Source organism: Haliaeetus albicilla, chromosome 3 (assembly GCF_947461875.1).
Source record: "Haliaeetus albicilla chromosome 3, bHalAlb1.1, whole genome shotgun sequence".
NCBI lineage: Eukaryota > Metazoa > Chordata > Aves > Accipitriformes > Accipitridae > Haliaeetus > Haliaeetus albicilla.
This window is the reverse complement of record NC_091485.1, coordinates 66516737-66537689: the sequence shown is the minus strand read 5'-3', so window position 1 is coordinate 66537689 and position 20953 is coordinate 66516737. Positions and strand designations below refer to the sequence as shown.

At 48.9% G+C, this 20953-nt stretch overlaps 1 long non-coding RNA gene across 5 annotated transcripts in view; it reads right to left on the bottom strand.

The window, feature by feature from the left end:
- The window catches only part of LOC138684831 (uncharacterized), a 144105-nt gene that overhangs the window by 57894 nt on the left and 65258 nt on the right, over nt 1-20953 (bottom strand). For all 5 annotated transcript variants that reach the window (XR_011324140.1, XR_011324139.1, XR_011324136.1 and 2 more), the window contains one exon: nt 19702-19782. This is a non-coding gene — a long non-coding RNA (uncharacterized lncRNA). The remainder of the gene's footprint in view (nt 1-19701; nt 19783-20953) is intronic.

Sequence of the window (20953 nt, the reverse complement as noted above, 5' to 3'; positions counted from 1 at the left end):
TATAGCAACAGGCCCTACTAAAAAGTCTGTCTCCATCTTTCTTATAAGCCCCCTTTAAGTACCGAAAGGCCATAATAAGGTCTCCTCGGAGCCTTTTCTTCTCCAGGTTGAACATCCCTAACTCTCTCAGCCTGCCCTCACCAGTGTCACTGTGCTCCTGGGGACCAGACGAACTGGTCCGGATCTGTGAATCCTTGCCATCCCTCCACTTTTGTCATCCAGAGGTGACCACCACCAAAGCAGCCCCTGCTGCTGTTCAGCCCCAGGAGCAGGGGCAGCCCCGAGCAAGACCTCAGAGCGCTCTGGTCCAAACTCTGCCCATAGCTCTGGCCCCCACATGTGCATTGGCATCTCTGCTATTAAATCAAGGAGATACCCAACCAGCCAGGAACACAACCTGTGAGGATCACAGCTCACGCCCCGGGCAGCTCTGGCACAGAGTCACAGCTTTGCACGGCTCTGTGGATGCTACTAGCAGATTGAAAGACACTGAAAAAAAAAAAAAAAGCAACCCCACGCAGAGGTGACTTTCCCTCTGCTGTCCAGAAGAGGCTTGCAAGACAAGTTCTTCCACCAGGCTCCAGGGCTGGCCATGCCGCGGGCAGGGCTGAGCCTGCCCCGCTCCACCACCAGTGCCAGCAGCCCCGTGCGGCACGGCGCCGCCGGCTCGCTGACTGATGAAAATCTAATAGCCACATGAGACCTGTGCATTGCAGCACAAAAAGGAGATGCACACACAGCAGGGTTGGGTTTTTTTCCCCCCTTTCTCACTCATCCTTTAGTTGAACTTGGCCTGAACTGACACTGTAATGAGAGAAGCCAGGCATAAACCACTGGCCTTAGAGACCTTAGACATAATGTGAGAGCTCTCCTGTCTCTTTTAGTGCTTCTTGCTGGGGCTGAGCCACATCTCTGCAGATTCAGGATCGATTTGCGCCATGTGGAGGGACTCTGCGGCATCTGCACTGCAGGAGGCACGCTCTGCCTTGCCCGGTGGGAAGCATTTCCTATGGCTCACACAAGACATTTTGCACATATGCACACGAAAATGTTTCTTGGGCAAGAGCTTGCGCCTATCACCTTGCAATCACCTGTCCCGTAGGTCAGCTGCCAGCACTTTTGATCGGGGTTTCTCCAAGGAGTGCAAGGCTGAAAACACCGTTCACTGCAAAACAGCAAGATTCTCCTTGGTTGAACACAACTCCCTTTGTTTTTATTAACGTAACAATTTCACATTACAGGCATTTTCAGGCTCACTTTGTTTATTTTGTACATCCAGTGCTACACAGTTCACAGGTACAGCCAAAGGTGAGAAGGTCCCTCTAAGGCTCCGATGAGCAGGGATTTCACATGATTCAAGTGGGATGTGTCTACCTAGACGTGTGCAGACAGACCTGGGCTTGCTCCGCTTGTGCCCAAGGCCGATTGGGACTCAATCCAGCTTAAGACAAAAGCCACGGAGCCACATTAGTACAACACTCTGCCCAACCTCATATGCCCAAAGTGGGTGCCGTGGGCAAACACCAACCAGACCTTTGATTTTGTCCTCCACAACAGTTACATGAGAATGGAAGGGTTATAAATCACGAACGAGCCAGAAAATCCCTAATAACCATAACTATTAACTATTAGAGAGAACAGATTTAAGTGTACTACTCTGCCCTGTTCGAAGGGTGGCTTTCAAGTCATTTGGTCCTTGGGAAACCATGTACCACATTGTATGGGTCTGTGGAAAATAATACAAGTAACACAACTCTATTGTCAGAAGACTTAATTTTCCTTGAAAGGATCCCATACCTCCATCAAAAAAAAAAATTTAGGAACCCAGAAGGTGAGAAAGGTTTGGAGAGCCAGTTAGAAGGTGCATAACGAAGGGAAATCCACCCTTGGGTGTTAACAGCTGCTAAACCCCCCCCAGAACAGCCGTGACCTCATTGCTATGGTTTGTGAGGAACAGCTTATTCAACAAAGAGGAAGCTGTTCACAGGGAAGAAAGTGAGTTGAAATTTAGCCAATACAAAGATAAATGTGAATGTACAAAGAATGGCTTTAAGATCCTGAGTGATCATCAAAAAATACCTGCAACAACATGTGTCCCTTAAAGGTGGGAAAAGAGCCATATGCTGCATCGCCAACATCCTTGTGTACAGATAGCACCTGGAAGTGCCCAATGAACCATCCAAGCAGCCACCAGGCTTAATCACTTACTTAGCTTGAATGCCTCAGTAAACACATGAGAAGAAAGCGTATTTCTAGATGTACGTGGGTGACAAGACAACCATATACTGAAATAAAAGGAGCTGATGGTGTACTAGACTTTTCCCTTCTGTTGAAATAAAATTATACCCTATGCTGTGTTTATCTGCGGAGGGCTTCAATTAGTTTCAAGATAGTTTGGAGGGAAAAAGTCAATGACCTTCTACACCTAGGCACTTTCAGGACTCTTGAGGCAGTTGACCTTTACAGAGAGAAAAAAAAAAACCACAAAACTTTTTCATCTTACAAATCGTGTGGACGTAACCTCAAAGGGTGAGGGGGACTGGTCTGAAACTCACCATTCAGCGTCTAACACCTCATCACTGCCAAAACCAGGTACCCTTTCCCCTCTTCCCCAGAGCCCCGGCTGGCCCTGGTGCTCACCAAACCCCTCCAGAAGCTGATGCAGCTCACCTACCAGCATGGACACAAGCTCACTTTCTAACAGCACAGCGAGCTGTGGATGGATCAGTGCCAGAGCCAGCACAAGGGCTGAGGAGGGCTGGAGAAGCCAGCGGTACCCTCCTCTTCGGTGGCAGGAACGGCGACAGCCAGCGAGCAGCAAAAGGGAGAGGTGGACAAGGAGGAAGAGGAAGGGAAGACAATAATACATAAAAGGCTCATTTTGTTTTTGGGAAGCTGCCTATAATTAAAACCCCAAATCAGATGCAGATCTGGCAGATGAAGAGAACGGTGCTGGGTTCTGTTTTGGTTTTGCTTGGGGTTTCTCAGCCTGGTTGGCAGGACACTTGCAAGTAGCTCATCCTAAGGGAGATACCTCTGATTCTCCTTAAGAATTCCAAGCTGCTTCAAACAAACAGCAAAAACTATTCTCAGGTATCACCCATCCCCAGACTCCCTGACCAGACAAACACATTTATTTTATCTCTGAAAAAATACTTTGCCACTCCCTCCCTCTGCTTGAAGAAACCAGCTAAGAAAAAGGAGAAGACAACTGCTTAGTCCAGAGAAGAGAAACAGAACATGCACACGATGCTTTGAAAATTGCACAAAACACTCAAGTGGGAAAGAAAAGCAAGTGAGCAGACAGGAAAGTTGCTGTCGCTCCTGGTGCCCTTCACGTCATAGTACTGGGTATGGGAGCGTGGAGCTCTGAACACTCCTACAGATGCCTGCAGCTGGTTACTCCTGCCTTGCAACCTGTGCGTGCCCCACGCTGGGCTTTCTCTTCTGTTCATTAAACCACACTGAAACACCCTTTTTGAAGTGGTTTGCCAGAAAGGGCTCCGACAGATTTGAGGTGTGGCTCTGCCGCCGCTCCGTCGATCCAAATTAGGGATGCTGCCCTCTGGGCCATGCTTTGCCTCCCAGCACCAGTGCTCCTGCCCGTGAGCAGCACGGCCACGACCCAGCTCCATGAGCCATCTTCTCCAGCTGATGCTCTTATTTGATTTTTTTAAATGTATATGATTTCATTAAGGTCACTTCAACTTGAACAAAATTCATCACAACTTGTCTATCAGCAGTAACGCACATTTGCACCAAGAAGACAACTCTGTACGATCAGGCTTTATTCCACATCAGCTGTCGCCTGTAAAGCTGGCATGAGGGTGCCGTGCATCCCACCGCCAGTCAAGCTGGACCATGTGTCCCTTGCATGGCTAGGCTCAAAGGGACAACGCGGTGGCTGCAGCTGGAGGGCACAGACAGTACCAGCGATGGTGCGGGCAGACCACGCTCCGTGTCAGGTTGTGGGGTGTGGGGATGCAAGTGCCAAGTCAGAAGTGATGAGTTCAGTGCAAAGACTTCACCGGGCATCGGAAATGGCCCCGAACAAGCACCCAGAAACTCACAGCCCCGGGCGAGGGAGCAGGGATGTTTCAGCAGGGCTGAGTCAGGGCAGGGGCTGGCACACAGCTCTCTGCCATGGCAGTGCAGGTGAGGAGCCCAAATTAAGGGGAAGGACAGAGGGGCTGGAAGCAAACGGCAAGGTGCCTGGCAGGTACCCGACAGGAGGAGAGGCAGCAGGGGCTGTGCCGGCTTCTCCTGCCCACCCGACGCCGGTGGCCCTGGGTGGCGGAGGGAGGACGAGTCACTGGTGGGAGAGCACCAGCACTGCGCAGGAAGCAAAGCTGGATACACCAACCTGCAGCACACAGGACCTCGAGGTCCAGCATGTCCCCGCTGTGTCCCATGTGCAGCTCCTGCTCCCTGAAGATCTTTGTCCCATGGACCACGTGAATTCAGACATTGCAGATTCTGGAAGATTTCTGGTGGAAAAGATCATCAGATCTCTCATTCCTTTAGGCAAGTTTTGGTGGTCCTCTTTATTTTGGCTTCACTCCCAAAATATTATGATTATGCAGAGGATGCTTCAAACGCAGAAGGAAGCACTGCAGAACAAGAAGCTTGCAGAAAACCAAGCAGTTAAAAAAAAAGCAATTAAGTTTCCAAACCATCAGAAAATAGAGCGAGGATGGTAGAATCCTATAAGAGGTGTAAGAGCCGCAAGAATTAAAACACAGGGATATAGGGGAAGGGTATGAAGGAGCCTCATTGCAGCATGGGGATGTTACCGAGACAGGGGAAGGCAGATAAAATGAGTACCACAAGGGCAAATCAGGCAGCATGCAGCCAAGATTCATTGGATTAACGATCTAAGCTAGGATGAAAATACCTCAGTAAATGACACAGTAAAATCCACTCAGTCACTTTAAAAAAAAAAAAGAAATACCGTGTAATTTGTGTATAATAACATCATCTGTTGCTGACACAAGACCTGAGGCTGCAGTTCAGCAGGATGCTGGCACGGGCTCTGCAGCCCCTGCTGCCACCGCAGGACCTCTGCGAGGTGGTGATGCTCGGCCCGTCCAGGTCTGCTCAAAAATGGTGCCAGGTAAAGCCACGTCAGGCATCACCCCTGTGCCCCACTGATTTTGCACACGATCTGGTATCATCTGTCCTCCCACGGCCGGCGTGAAGCCAGCCCAAACACGGCAAGCCAACATAACCTTCACGTGGCGAGTTCAGCCCGATCTCACGGAGAGGCAATTGAATGCCCAGGGCTGATCTGGATCAAAGCCATGCTGCTGGCTCACCCTGCGGTGCCAGCAACGCGTTGTAACCGTTGTGAAACCAGCGCCTGAGAAGGGCAGGGGAACAGAAAACAGCACAGCGCCCAGTTTTGCTGCCCAAGAGCAGTTTCACACGGAAGAGGAACGAGACAAGATGGTAGCCGATGCTGTTGGTTTACAATCCGGAGCACTGGGGAACGGCGGGTGTAAAAGAAATTAGGTTAGGGTTTTGTTGCTTTTTATTGTTTTCTGCAAAACCCAAGTTTGAGTATTAAGAAAGAACAGAGAGAAAAGGAAAAAAGCCGGCAAAAATGATAAATGCTTTGTGTTTCAAACAGTGCTCCCAAAATAAGCCATGTACAGTCTTGCTCCTAACTCAACTTTGAGGAGAAATATATTCAGCAACCAAAAAAAATGAAATAAATGCTGTATTCCCCACACATCCTTTGCTGTTTGCTGTTCAACAGACGCTGACTCCAAAGACCAGCTGGAGCCATTTGGATGCTAATAGTACAAAGCATCTGCAATCTAAGAAACAAACCATTTTGTGAAACAACATGCCCACCTAATCCACTCCCTCCTCTTGCTCTTTCACCAAATGGCTTTACACCCACCTTTCCCAAGGATAGCTCTTCTGTCTCAGTGACCTTCTCTGGACTTGAACCCATCCGAACTCCTCCTCTTCCCAGCTCCCTTTCTTGTAGACACTACAAACTGACGGAGGCTCAGCCCCAGGCAGGAGCAGCTGCAAGATCTCAAAAACACTTCAACGTTTGATTTTTCTTTTTCTTTTTTTCAATAATTATTTCAGTGAGGTCACAGTTGGCCTGTTTACTGCTTCATCCACCTGAAAAAGCACCACTCCTCTCTGAACCCAACGATGCACGTGGGGCATCTCTGGAGACCTTCTCACCGGCATGGCCCTGAGCATTTCACACGGCAGCACACGAAGAGCCACCAAGACCCCACGTGTAAGGGAGAAGGTGCTGGAGGTGACTCGCCCCAGCCACCGTTGGGATGACACCTCGGTCGGGGAGCCTCCGCCGGCGGCACTGGCAGCCCACCACGCCACCCGCTCAATACTTGTTGACCTTGCCCACAGCAGCAGCCATCAAGCTGTGACTCCCTGCAGTTTCCACAAAGCAGGAATGCTTTCCAAACACGACAATTTGGGAAAACTTTGGACCTATCCTCAACCAACCTTCATGTGCAAATTCACGTCCAAAAGAGGTTCCACCTGGACGAGGTGATGCTCGGACTTCGAAGGACTCTGCTGGACGTCTGCATGCAGGGTGGGCAACACACCCAGTGAAGAAAGGTTGGGCTGAGAGGGGGTATTGCTAGCTGAGAGAGGGTATCTATCACTATTGCTGTCCCTTGGGGTATCACTGAGGGAAGTCAGCATGGTAGCACAAGGCTGACGTGTGGCACAGAAGCCCGTGATGCTTCTACCCAGACCAGGTCAGCTGCAGGCTGGGAAATGGAAAGCAATCCGAGAGGAGAAGAGAGAAGAGATCAAAAAAGGTGCAGCGAGTGCAAAATTTGGACCTATTCCCAGTTTCCAAAGGAGAGGGCTCAGCCAGACGAAGCACATGTTTCCCCTACAGAGCTTCCCCAAAGCCCCCAGCCACTGCTGCTGATCTCCCCGAGGGGCCAGCACTTCAACGTTAGCTGCTGCAGTACTCACGACAGGCAGTGAAAAGTGCCTGCAACCATCACCAACCAGTCTGCTGGACATCCAGCTGCAAAAGTAGCGTGCATACAAAGTCACATATGTGCAATAAAAATAGCTGAAATTGGGATTCCTGCTCCTTTAATCAGCTTTTAACTGCTAACGTGTAACAGGATAGATGCTCAACAGGAGTCATGCTTGAAAGCGTCGAAGGCGCGATGGGCATTTTTGTGGAAATCTTCCTTTTTTCAACAAATACATCTTTGAAATCAAAAGCAGCCTGCGGGAAGACACGGGGAAACCTGAGATAACAGCAATGATCCAACCGGCATGCACCGCTCAACACACCAAAGGCAAATGCATTTAAACTCAATAAAGTTAACAGCACACCTTGGAAGTTTTTAAGTTAACAAAAAGTTAGAGAAACACGAAGCAGAAAGACTCAAAATTACCAACGGAGATGGACAGGAGACAGAAAGAGAAATGGAGAGAGGGGACAGTAAATCTTCACCAATCACACCGGCTGTTTGCAAGGGGCTATGGGGAATATTTCAGCACCTTCCTTTAAACGACAACACTATTTTATGAACACGACCAAGAAAACTGGCACGGCCCTGCCATCACTAAACCTTTTTTTAAACCCTTATTTTACCATACTCAATACCGGCAGTTTATGGGCAAACTGCCAGGCAGGCTCCTGCCCAGGGAGCAGCAGGCTCGGTGCTTCGTCCAGGGAGCTCTGGCAGATGCTCCAGCCATGGGTCTCTATCCCAGCTCCAGGCTCCTGGAAAGACACCAACCCGTATAAGCAGAATGCTGTAAAAAAAGCTGAGCTTGGAGTGTTGTAAAAAAAGCTGAGCTTGGAGTGTTGTAAAAAAAGCTGAGCTCATCCGGGGAAGGTGAAGCCCGTTTCGGTCTGGGAAGGCTCCCATGACGTTTTTTTTAAATCGCAGTCATGCACAGGGAGGCACCCGGGCACAGGGTTGGAGCATCGGCTCCTGCGTGTGTCCTCCGTGGCCGAGCACTGGGGATGAGCAACAGCCCCGGCAGCCTGTTACACAACACAGGCTGTTTATGTTTTTAACTAAAATGCTGAAAACGGAGGGAGGGGGGAAAAATTCACCGCAAGCTAGCGTATTAACCAGCCAGAAAGGATGCATATGACGGCTGCCCCTTCCACACTGTATAGTACCCTAATAACCTGTCAAACCCACACAGTTTGGATTACCAATGCACCCTCTGGAGAGACAGCCCGGGTTTGGGATGCAGGGGGGGCACGGTGCTCCCCTTGAGCACGGCAGAGAAGGGGAAGTGCATCCCCGCTCCCAGCCCTGGCCTGCCATCAGATGGGCATGGATTTGGAGAAAGCACAGTCCATCTCCCAGACCTCAAATGCTGGATAACGCAGGTTTGATGGGATACCCTGGGAAGCCCTTCACCTGGGCACCCAAGCACTTCTATGCCAGCGGGGTCGCTTCATTTACTTACTGTGCAGCACTGGCAGCAACCATGCAGCATCCAAGCAAGCTGGGATGGATGAGCCCTCTCTAGGCTCTATCATGCTTAGAAAACAGCTCTGATCTAGCAAAACCATCAGCCAAAAATTTGGTCTAGGACTCTACTTTTTGCCCACAGGCTTCTTTCCTCCTCTCTCAGACTGAAGCAAAAAGACATGGGGTTAAGTTCAGCCTGGGATGCTCAGCCCTTGCAGATGGGCAGAGGGAGAGATGAGGAGGACAAGCATTTCTTTGGTCCACCTGAACACAGAGAGCATCTCCTGCACTCCTAGATTCCCGCTACTCCTCTGAATAACTTTATTCACCAACTGCAAGCAAAGTTCTGGAGTGATTTTCAGCACTGATTCAGAGGCCTGTGAGATATTTCCAGATGATTATTCTTTTTTTTTTTTAACTGGCTGCGTATTTCTGGCTAAGTCAACAGATCCAGTCATTGCTGTTACACGTTGTCCTCAGTCTGAGAGCTATTTTTGCTCATGGTAAAAGAAACTGCAGTTCTTTCTGATTAACTCCACAGAAATGTCCATTACTCAGACAGGAGTCTGTAAAGCTGGCTTGAACTAATCATCAAATTAGTTTAAAACAATTACGTTTTGAGGATGAGCATCCTCTGGCATCCAAAATATCATTCTGAGGTTTTTTATTCACTTTTAATGTTATTTTTTGTTTTACTGTCACCATCAGGTTAATCACACACAGAACAGAAACATCATCAAAACCAGCCAGCCCCTCGTGGTATAGCCCAAAATAACACAATTAGTTTCCATAACCGGCTTCTTTGCAGCAGCAACGTATCCTATTCCAGTCTTGGCTCTCTACATGCCTCATGATTCAGTTTTGAAGGGAAGAAGTCCACAAAGAAGCTGCATGGGTTAGTGCAAAACCCAAAACTGCATCATGCAAAAGGCGGTAAAGAGCTGACCCCAAAGGCTACTCGGCAAGCGCGGCGCTTTGGCTTGCAGCAAGCTTGCCTGGCTGGCCAGGCTCAGCCACTCGCTGGTGGTCCAGTACAGGATAACTCATATTTATGACAGGAGGAATGTGTTTCAGCAAGTAAGCACCCACTACCTGATAGATGGACACAAAAAGACCCTAAGTGCGACTTACAGCATACAGAAAAAGCCAAGGCTGTCAAGCCAAAGAGTTGCGCAGTGCCCCTTCATGCACTGTTCCCCAAAATCTGACAACATAAGAAAATGAGGCTGCAGGTATTTCCACCATCAGCTGGGCTTTCACAGGAGCACAGTGCCCGTGCCAATGGTTCCAAGCTGACCCAGGGTCAGCGCAGCTCCCCAGTGGGGAAACAGCCCTGCGGGACTCCACACGCGGCACGGTGACTCTCTTCTCTTCTCCTTTCCCTTTTGTTGAAGCATCACTTGAAGCAGAAGCCTGGAAATGCATTATCCAGGAAAGAAAAGCAACCACATTACGAAGCGAGTGCACAAAGCACACCATGACATTTACAAGTGAGGTTGGTCTTACTCATTTGTATTTCAAAGGCCAGGTTGACACAAGACATTTTTCTTCTTCTAGCTTCGTCTGTGAAGGGAATAATACGTAATTTTGAGTGTTGTTGCCACGGTGTCAGCCAGAGCCTTCCTGCAGAGTCAGCTACAATGACATTCAACCTGCCTTGCTTGGAGAATGTAAGGACCAACCTGGGAGAATCCCCCCTTGGTGATACGACCCCCACCGATTTCAGGAGGCTTGCTCATGCTCATACACTCACCGACCCATCCTAAACTGCCTATGGGTTGAGTGAATAATAAGCTAATCGTGTTGAGTGTCTTCCCTCCTTCAGTAACTTCACACTGCCGAAACCTTTCCATCTTCAGAGCTCTCGCTGATTGATGGTGACAGTTAGTGACAAAACTCAGGCTCAACGTTTTAACACATTTGTGTCCTCTTATCACACTGTAAGGTCTCCTCCTTTGCAGGAAAATGGTGGTTTTGATCCCACCACCAGCAACAACCCCAGCAGAGAGGATGGAGGACCACCAGTGCCGATCAGCCACAGCCCTTTGGGTGGCAAGCTGCAGTGCTCCTTAGACCAAGAGCTGCCTCTTACTTCAGCCCAGCAACCTGATGTAAAATCGAACTGAAATCCAGTTTACAGTCTACCCTGTCATACCAGACCCACCAAGACCCTTGTTGGAGGTGGCAATATCCTGCTCTGGCATAACGCCTGCCTTAGCTGACGACCTCAAAACTGGCAGTCAAGGTACACGGAGCATTTCCCTGTAATAATTTCAGCCTCGCATGCCCCTCCTAGTGAAAACCTAACTATCTCAAAGGGAAAAGCCATCCTCCACACGCTACACCTCACACATTTTATGTGCCTGTTTTCAGGTCATCAATCTAGAAACTCTAGAGCTTCTTGGAAACCTTTACTAGCCTACAACAAAGCCCATCACAAATCAGCTGGACTGTGATTTATATTAGGCAAATACGTAAAACCGACCAAGTCACAACAGACCAGGTCTCCATCTCTTTGGTAGATAACATCATGACTGCCTTCTTGGTAGATGGGGAAGCCTTGAACAGATGCCACCATAACAAAGGCCATGAATGTCCGTGCAATGAGAATGTCCTCTTCCAGCGGGACGAAAAGATGGGCGCATTAAGTGGGCATTTCGCTCCACAGGTTCTTTCAGGCTGGAGCAGACCACAAGGCTCTACTTTTCCTCCGTGACTTGACCCTATGGTTAACTTTGGCTCCTTTTCTGCCCCGAAAGCACGTTGGCACTGTCAGAGTCCTTCTACCCAGTTATTAAGTCCATGCACATGTCCCTAGCAGGCACACTAGGAAAGCAAGTAAGCAAAGTAGCAAAGTAAGGTAAGAAGAAACGGGTGAACCAGCTTGCCCCAATTAATGATCTTCCAAATCAGAATTTTCCTTTCAAGTTTGCCATCCAGTGCAGAGTTCTTCCCACTGATCTCCTCCACCCACCATCACACACTCCACCTCTGCGCCAGCTGCTGCCTCCAGTCTTCACCCATCCAGTGACACCCTAGTCACGGTCCAGCACATCTCCCCTCCTCTTTCAGGGCAGTTTTATCCCCATTTTAAAAGGCATTTTCCCCATATATGCTTTGACCACATTTGTGGACACACACCCATTTGCACACACGCAGCCAACAAGCATCTGTAACTCAGAGATTTGGGGGCTTCCACCTAGCAGCTACGAAGACCACACACCCCTCACATACAGGCAACTGAAATGGTGCTGGATGGTTCCTGCCTTCTCTTGCCCAGGTGGAGCAATGGTCTTATTTGGGGATGAAGGGGAGTGAACAGGGACAGGTCACAGAGAGTCCTGGCAATGGACTGGTTGGACCCAGCACATCCAACCCGAGATCCCACCACGAAAGTGAGAATGATTTCCCCGTGACAGCGCAGGCAAGACAGGCTGTATATAAATCACATACAGTAACGCGTACAGGCACAGAGCTATATATAAGCTATATATAAAGTACACACCAAAATAACACCAAGGGGTACGGATGCCAAAGAAGGGATAAAATTAGCTTATTAGAGAAGTGGCAAAATCTTACAAGATCATGGAAAAAAAGCCTATTTTGAACAGTAATGATCACATTTCAAAAATAGTGGATACTTTTGGCTTGGAGCCCTACATACCACAACAGACGACGATCAACTCGGATCTCATGAGAGAAAAATCAGCCAGAAGGTCCATGGGAGATATCCCAGGAAAAACAAGGATTTCATGCATTAGGGCACCGCAGCAAATTATTTCCTGGGCATCACAGAGTGCACCAGTGTGCTCTCTAAGCCAGACTGCTGCTGAAATGTGACTGTCTTAAAATCACATAGCCCTGACATGGCAAAAATCAGCAGAACCTCAGAAATAACTTTTCAAAATCCATTCCTTGAAGGCTAGTCCAACATTAACTAGACAGAAAGTAATGTTGGCAGGGAATACCAGGATGCCACCCTTGAGATTTAACCCAAATAAGGCAAAAATGTCAATAATGTCAAATGCATATAAATTAGAATAGAGTAATACTGTTGTTAGCTCAGTGACTTCGTAACAATCAAGTTACAATGCTAAACCAGACTGAAAATGAATGAAAATGGGCTGGAGAGTTTTTATCACAATTGGATAATGTGTCCAAAGGCATCAAAGGGGGCACGCAAGCATCGCAAAGCTAGGAAGTATTTAACAACTCCTCTAGAAAGGGAAGAGTAATAAATACAAGGTAATAGAAATCTGTAATAAAGCCTACTACAATATTAAACAATCATTAATCAAATTCAAATAAAGGCAACACTTATATTGAGCAACAATAAGTGCAAAACATAATCAGAATGACTGCACCCAGAAATTAAGACCTACCACCAAGGCAAGGGCAAACACGGTGCATCTGAAGAGGCATGCTCCACTCCACACTTTAAGGACCTCAGGACTTTTATTGTAAAACCTTGGGTAAAATCCCTCCCCAGCGCTTTCCGAAGATAAATCTGCCCGAGACACCAACGCCGCTCTGAGCATCATTTGCCCAGCTCAGCTTACAGCAAAAAGTTTTCCTAACTTTCCCATCCTTTTCACCACCGTTTTGCTGGATTATTTGGTTGTGGGCACGAGGGATGAATTACAGGCACAGGGTAACTCAATCCCTCTCTCCCCTGGAGAAACTCCACTGGCAGCTTGAAGTGAGGTGCTGACCTTGGTTATCTTACCCTCTTTTTTTCCTCCTGAAAGCGACCACAACAGAAACCTCAAGTGAAATTGTCCTAATCTCTCCTGGAGATTTTGATTTCAGTCCGATGTGGGTGCTATTTGAAGCTTCATGAAAGGAACATCTAAAATAAAAAGGTTTGTGGTGGCGTGCAGCAGTAAAATTGCTTTCAAAGCCTTAACGCATCAGTTCATCTGGAAAAACCCAAGAGTGTTCATTAACTCCTGGTATGCTGGCAGTTTCAAAGATGCTGCCCATGGCCAAGATCAGCCCGTTATCCCAAACGCAATCACCCATCTGCTGCTGTAGCCAGGCAGCAGCTCCTAATTTTATATTTATCCTCTGTTTCAGGGAAACAAGGACTTAATATTAAACTCATTTTACATACAAGCAACAGAGACATCAAGAAATTAAAGGGTGGGAGTGCTCTCTCCCTAACCTCAGCTGTCTAGAAGTTAGGCATCTAATGTAAGCCAACTGTCTGGAAACTTTCCATGGTCCATGGAGGAACAGGCTGCTCCAAAGCATCATTTGTTCCCCCTCTTCCCACTGAATATAAGTGGAGCTTACATTGGGGGCAAAAAAACCCAACTGGTTTTTTAAGATTTCACACATAACCTCACCTGACTCCTAACCACAGCCATTCAAGAGCAGCGAAGTCCACTAAATACTAGCTCCAACTGGCACAGTCGTGCTGGTATATCTCCAAGCGGACCAGCATTTTGGCTGCCAAGTCACACTTCTGGACACCTTTGGTCCAGCTGTGTGACCTGTCTGAGGTCACATGGGAAGTATGTGCCAACACCAGGACCGGGGTGCTCCATGCTCAAGCTTGAGCTCTTCCCCCTTTTGGAAAATGAAACTGCTTTAAAAGCCTTCATTTGTGCTCTCAGAAAACACACAAAAATTAATCCCAAGAAGCATCAAGGTTTTTTTTTTTTAGCACAACTGTTACAGAAATATGGAAATTCAATTTGGCAAGACAATCCATTTTCCCCCATTGCCAAGACATCTCTTCCCCGATAACCTATGTGGTATGCAACTTCCCAGCAGTTGGACACGAGGAATGCCCATGCTGCCCCATTCCCACCTGGTTCTCCTCAACTGTCCAGCAGCCCTGCCTGCACCAGCGGCACCATCACAGGCAAGAGCATGGGGAAAGGGTTGCAGCTTCAGCTGTTTATCCAAAATACCGAGGCATTTGAGAGTAACATAAAATAGCCAGAACCATCAACTTTATGCTCTTTGGGACTATGCCCGGATAGGAAATCTTCCCAGGAAAAGATCATTTGTAAAGCATTATCTATACGGTGAGGTCTAATGAGTTAATCCCCATCACAACGTACATCTGATGCCTTCCCACGGAAAGATGCAACCCAGTAAGGAGGTATTCCTGGCATGTCATTACGCATGGCCACTTTGCAGCAACATCAGCTCTCCCTGTCATGACCAACAAGATGGAAAACCACCACCCATGTCATTCCCAACAGCTCCCAGCATGCCTGCTTGGAGCAATAAACCCCCCCTCTCACAAGGGCAACCCCTTCCTCCACAGCTGAGCTCCATCTATTGCTGTTAAAGACCTCTCAGGTCTTCTTCTTTTGGGAATCCAGTTGACAAATTCAGGCAAACGCACGTGAACAAAAGAAAAAAAAAAATGCAAACCCAACACATGCAGCTGTTGGGCAGTTTGGTTTGTGTGTTTTCCATTCTGAGTTTTAATCCCCCCTTCCATAAAGGTGCATTGGCACCACACACCTGCCAGCCCCGCCAGCATGGACCCCTCAAGCCTCTTGGCTCCAGCCTGTGTGCCACCTTCTCCAAGGCGATACTGGTCTGGTTCCAAGTTGCAATAGAGTGGGTAGTTACGAGTCAGGATTATGGTTAAGAAACATTACCCCTAGAGCACTTGGACGTTAGCGGAATACGCCCCAGTTTTAATAATTAATCCTTCTTGACCTCAGCCCCGTCTGCTTCATATTGGTTTTCAATATGCAACTTCATAATTCAGAAAATTAACACGGTTTTCTTCAAAAGGGTCAAATTTATTAAGGAAAAAGATCTGCACAAGGACAACATCTCCCCAAAGGAGACATGTCTGCAGGACATGTCCCCCAGGTCCCCACCATGGACCACATCTGGTTGATGTCGCTCAAATCCCTTTGTCACGTCCTCCAGCTTCCCAGGAAACACAGTGCACAACCTGGGCAGACACCAAGGTCAGGGCAGCTCTGTGTGTGGTAAGGAAGGCAAAAGCACGGGGACGTTGAGAAGACACTCAAGAAAAACGTACAGACCATACAAACCACCTCTGAGAGCAGCTTTTTATATGCGTATGATTTAACCATCCATAGACACCGTTAACTTTAATAGGAAGCAGCAGAACTGAACAACCCACTGATGCAAAACCTAAAAAAAGACCAGAAAACACCTGTTTCAACTAAGTATACACAGTCTGCTACTGGATCCCCCACATGAACACACGAGACCCACATGGCCATACACACCATGCGATTTGTAAAGGAGACTGTACAAATCTGTACCGATGCCATGCTCTCTCTAGGCACGGACACGTGTAACCACCGAATGTGGCAAGCCGCCGGCTGGCCCAGTCGATGCTGGGAGCCGCTGATGAGGAGCAGCTGAATCCTGAAGAGGAAAATGCAAGCTGAGGGAAGACCAGACTGAACAACGCCACCATTTATTTTTTCCACATTTATAGCAACGGCTCTGAGAGGATGTAATGCTTCTAAAGCTTTGATCAAAAGTCTGGGTGCCCACACGGGCAAGGATGGAGCCTGCGGAGAGCAAGGGGCTGCCCAGCCTGCTGCTTCCCACCTCCCCATCCAGGCATCCAGACGCTCATCACCCCACGAAGCTACTGTAAAGAAGTAAAAATGCCTGAAATAGGAGACAGCTCAAACGGATTTTTATCATCACATCCTGCACATATCAAGTGAAATCAGAAAGGGGGAGGAGCAGCCCACAAAATAAATAAGCATTTAACCCTAATGGTGAAAGAGTCGGAGTCTTTGCTTTGGCAGGGGGGCGGCCCTGACAAAGTGCTCATTAACATCGGGAAAATTAGTGAAACCATCAATAAAACGAAGCAGGACACGTCACACCGCAGGAGAGCACAGCAAGAGATGGGGGGAGAATGGCCGTCCGTGGCCAGGGCTGAGCTGACGGCGCCTGACAGGACATGTGTGCAGGTCCAAATCACAGCAAAAAAATTCACTGCGTTCAAAGCCCTGGTTCGGCGTAAGCCCAGGTTGGGTGTGAAATTCATCAGCAGCAGAATTGGGGCAGGAGAGGAAGAGCGACAGCTCAGCGCTGCTCCCCACCGCACTCCGCATCGCCACGCTGCCCAAGCAGGGTCCTAAATCCACAGTGGTTTCGAGCCAAGGGATGTCACCGCTTAACCAGTTACCTTTTGAGCTGCAGCAACTGGTTGGATTCATGTACTGCTACTGCATCAAACGTGAGGCAAAGCACAGCCTAAAAGCCCTTCCAGGTAGGTTTAAACTAACCGATCTAATGTTTTGCACTTGAAACAGTCTCAACGGGCAGCAGCTCAGCAAGCTCTGCTCACCCAACACTCCTCAGATTGCATTCATCAAAGAAGGTTTTAAGCTGCTATGCACACTCCTGTACTGGGGACTGGCACTGGGTTTAGCTGAACTACTGCAAGACCTGGAGGAAGCTCCGTTGCAGGGACCTCACAAGTGCCAACTAGCCGCTGTTAGCAATTAGTTGCTGATGAAAATGCTGCCCACAGCTGAGCACCCCACTCGCCCCAGGACGCAGCTCCCCACAGGGGCAGCATCGCCACAGCCCACCCTGTCGTGTTTTGTGTCTCCTGGGCTGGCCTCTGGGCTTTGCCCCATTTGTCTCTTTACAAGACCCTTAGGCTTGACAGAGTTATCTTGTCAGGTTGGACCCGACTGCCTTTTCTCAGGGCTGATCAACTTGCATCATGCAAATTACCCAGGGTGGAGGTAAACTTCGTTAGTGGCAGAAAGGGGCATTCAGATGGTTCCTTTTATGTTTCACAGGTCATTTGCATCTTATTCGCTGCCTTTAGGGCAACTCCCAGTTGACTGAACACCTGCTTTTAGTTGCCGGGAAGCAGATGACAAACCTCCTTCTCCACCCACCCCCAATTCACACCCCTTCCAAATATTTAGCTGAATATTTAGCTGTGTCACTGAGACTTGGAAAACCCTCCTCACTTCATGCAGGCCGCTCATTTTATCTTGGTCAAGACAGAGATGAGCACATTCTCCTGCTTACGGTGTCCCAGAATCCCAAAGCATCCCAGCAAGCCAAACCCAAGGAAGGCAGAGAGCCTCACATCAGGTCACAGGCTTGGCGGCTCCACGTCTCTGAGCCCTGAACGCTCTCACTGATGTCCAAGGTGTCAGCTCAGCACAAAGATGCTTCCAAAAAAGGAGGGATGGAGAAAGGAAGCCAGCTGGAGTGAACTTTATCATGGAACAGCCAGCCAGGCGGCCAACAGCCAAGTAAAAATGAGGCTCTTTGCTGGGATACTGCACTGATACTGCAGAAAGCATCACCCCTGCTTAGACACAGCACTAGGATCTCCTGTTGCATCGCCCGTCCCTAAAGAATTATTCTCACCACAACTCCAAAGACTCAGTTTATCCTTATTCTCTGGACAGAGAATCCAAGCATGACCTGAGACCAAACTGACCAGCAGCAGATGCAAGCATCAAACCCAAGGGCAGCATAAGTCCCTGCAACATCTTCTGGTCTCCAAGGTAGACAGATGGAAGGCAGAAGATGTATGTGTCCCCCACTTGGACATGGCCAGGGCTCAGAAAAAGGGCAGTGACCACACAACTTCACCGTGACAGTGTTTCTCTCGCTATAAAAGGGAGCGTTTCCTCTCTCCAGGGCTGCAGTGAAAATACTCCGATGACTAGTAACACAGAAAAGCTAACAGTAAATTGCAGAAGAAACTCCATATGTAAGAAAAACATACACACTCATTCTCTTCACCCACTTAAAACTAAACAAGAGTGATGTACTACAGCAAATTGTATTAGTTCCTTGCTTTAAGGTGACAGTCTTGACAATGGACCATCAACATCAATCCCTCTTTCTCAACGGGCTGCACCTCCGAGAACATACTGAGGGCATCAGCAGAAGCAAAAGCATACCAAAAATCTTCCGGAGTTGCATCTGCTTAGGTACAACAGCTTGTACATCTAAATTTTAACCTTTTTAACTCAATATTTCTCCACGCTACAATACGGACTAGCCAGCACAGGCTGAGCACTCAGCAAACACACACAGAAAACAACATTCCTGTCCCTCAAAAAAAAAAGGAAGTGAAGTGGAGGAGGAATTTCCCCTGCACGGGAGATGCAGTGAAGTGCACAAAAGCTCTCGAGGGAGACGCTGTTCAACAGAGCCCTGACAAGCAGGTCTCAGCTCTTCACGTTACCGCACCTGCAGGCTGGTGCACTGTAGCCGAGTTACCGGGATGCGGATGCTCCCACTACAGGTGTCAGGCTGCCATGGGGACAGAGTAAGCATCACTCCAAACCTTCCCGCGGCTGAGAAGCCACAAGCCGCAATAGTCAAAAAGCCAGAGGCCAGAGCAGCTCCGGGGCTGGTTCCCAGGAGGCTCATGGGCAGCCCCAGCAGCCTCACCAGGTCTCAGTGCAGCAGCTCCTGGGGCTGGAGTCATCTTACTGGTCCCTACTGGGACTGCAACAGCCAGCATGAGATGACCCAGTTGGACTGAAACCTCCTCAGCGATCATACCTTATCCTTCAGGAACGTCCTTATGCTGCCAGTCAGGGTGTATAAATGCTGAGAGCAGGCTCAGACAAGTGGCTCACAGATTTAAGCTGTGTCCAAACCTCGAGGAAAATTTAAGGGAAGCCTAGGAGAGGCCCAAGCGTTCATGCAGTGGGTCTGGACAACCCAAAACACTATCAAGCACGCTGAACTCCATTCCTGCTCAGGGTGCAGACATTACACACACCTTGCAGACCCTACATCCAAACAAGCCATCTGGGCTGCGCTGACAGTGCGGAGAAGCAGGTCTTGTAGGGAACGACTCATCCCATGCAGATGCCTCCAGCAGGTCCCAGGGTCAGGCACTTCCTAAAAATAACCATTTCCCTCCAGCAACTGTAAAAGGAGGCTGGGCGGGGGACTGGTTCAGTAGCAGGTAATCACAGCAGAGGTCTCTGAACCTAGAGGAGCAAAGTCTCCTGCTGTCAAACCCAAATACAGCCAGAGACAAGGTCTGTGTGATACACAGACCTCAACATATTCAAGATAGTCTCCAGCCCTTCTGAGACCCCCAAGCACATCAACAGTCTAAAATCCTCCCATCAGCCCTGAAGAGGCAAAATACAGGGAAATCCATAACAAAAATGAAGTCTGGAGGTTCAACAGAAGAGGTCTCACCCAAAGGGTGCAGAGAAGCCCGGGAGGGCTTTTATCTCCAGGCTTACAAGTGCTGAAAGCTGTCACCACTCACCTCATCTCCCAGGAAACCCTGGCAGGATCAGACCTCCCTTCCACACGCTCCTCCTCTCTCGTTTTCACAATCAACGGAGACCTACATGACATTACAACAAAAGAAAAGTCAGTGAGCCCAACCTTGACCCCTCCCTCCAGCCGAAAACCTTCATTTCCTCAGTTCTTCAAAACAAGGCTGCACTGGAAAGCAATTATATATAAATGGCAGCTTACATATCTATTTAAATATATTTTGTATTTATTTAATATTTATTATCTATTTAAATATATATATATATAAACTGGGGAGGGGACAGGAGGCCCCCGCGAGTGGCCAAGGCAGCAGCACGTTCCTCTGCGGTAGCGAATGGACCGGCACCAGGGATGGACCTTACAGCCTGTCCCGTGATGAACACCCACGGTGACCCAGCAATGGGGCACCGAGGCGAGCCTGACGAGGTCCTCTTGAGATGTTCGCTGTCAGCTCTAAAGCAATCCTTCAAAACACTCCTAAAGAGTAATGGGAGAAAACACAGCCAGGAGTGCCAGGGAGCCTGGGACGATGAAGAAATGCCTTTCTCGCGGTGCTCGCCCAGGGCTGGCCAAGAGCTGCGAGGACAAGGTGTGGAGGCAGCAGCAGACCCCTGCTCCATGACCCAGAGCATCCCGGCAGCATCAGGGAGAGGATGCGGGCTGTTCCCCATGGTGACCTCCAGGCTTTGCTGGCACCCCACGTTACAGCCCAAGGGTTGCCCAGGACAGCCAGCCAGCCGTCAGGCTGTTGCTCGGGTCCCCAGCGCTGTGCTGGGTGGTGGTGCTGGTGGTCCGCTTTCTCACACCATCTAGGTCCTCATCCTCTCCTTCCTCTCAGGCCACGGGACCCCATATATCACACAGCCACTGTGGAGGAGCAGGGTAAGGGGACCTTTCTTACCATCAGAACAGCCTCATCGCTCAGCCTACTTAACCCAGCCACATTTGCACTGCTAAATTTGGGAGAGTATGAGAAGCATTCCCTCGGAGCGGGAGGTGGGGGAGGGACAGGCAGGCTTTTGGCCTCCTTTAACTCCCTGCCAAGTGCTCTGTAATTCAAAGTCCGTGTCAGGGATGCCACCCCGAGCTGCACAGCAATGGCCCAGACCCAGCAAACCTGGAGATCCAGTGCCTTAACCCCTTCGGAGGCAGCACCTCAGCTTGGCTATTTTAAGAAAATGATTGAGGCAGGCTTTCTGAAACAGCTCCCACTGAAATAAGAGGTTTCCAGGAGGTAT